This window comes from Sinocyclocheilus rhinocerous, unplaced genomic scaffold, assembly GCF_001515625.1.
Source record: "Sinocyclocheilus rhinocerous isolate Xijiao unplaced genomic scaffold, SAMN03320098_v1.1 scaffold1433, whole genome shotgun sequence".
NCBI lineage: Eukaryota > Metazoa > Chordata > Actinopteri > Cypriniformes > Cyprinidae > Sinocyclocheilus > Sinocyclocheilus rhinocerous.
Genome location: NW_015641013.1, coordinates 97,787 through 98,081, shown reverse-complemented (window position 1 = coordinate 98,081; position 295 = coordinate 97,787). Strand labels below are relative to the sequence as shown.

At 68.5% G+C, this 295-nt stretch overlaps 1 pseudogene; it reads left to right on the top strand.

Annotated features, from left to right (window-relative positions):
* LOC107753513 (nuclear GTPase SLIP-GC-like) overlaps positions 1-295 on the top strand; it is a 34,372-nt pseudogene that overhangs the window by 14,856 nt on the left and 19,221 nt on the right.

Below are 295 nucleotides of genomic sequence, written 5' to 3'. Positions count from 1 at the left end.
CTCCCGCCAGCTCCACCTTGGTCCTCAGTTGCTCCGGCTCCGCCGCGGATCTCCACCTCCGCCTTGGTGGCCAGAGCCCTCGGCTCCACCCTGGCCCCCCGGAGCCGAGGTGGAGCCACTGGCTCGTTGGCTCTCCGTCTCCGCCTCGGGCTCCTCCACCACCTGCTCCGCTGCCGTTGGTTGGCCCCCTGGAGTCGGTGGCCATTTCTCCTCCATGGCTCCTCCCTCCATCGGCTCCATCATGGGCCGTTGTTATGGCTGTGGCCTGGGTCCTGCTGTGCTCTTCCTGCTCCAG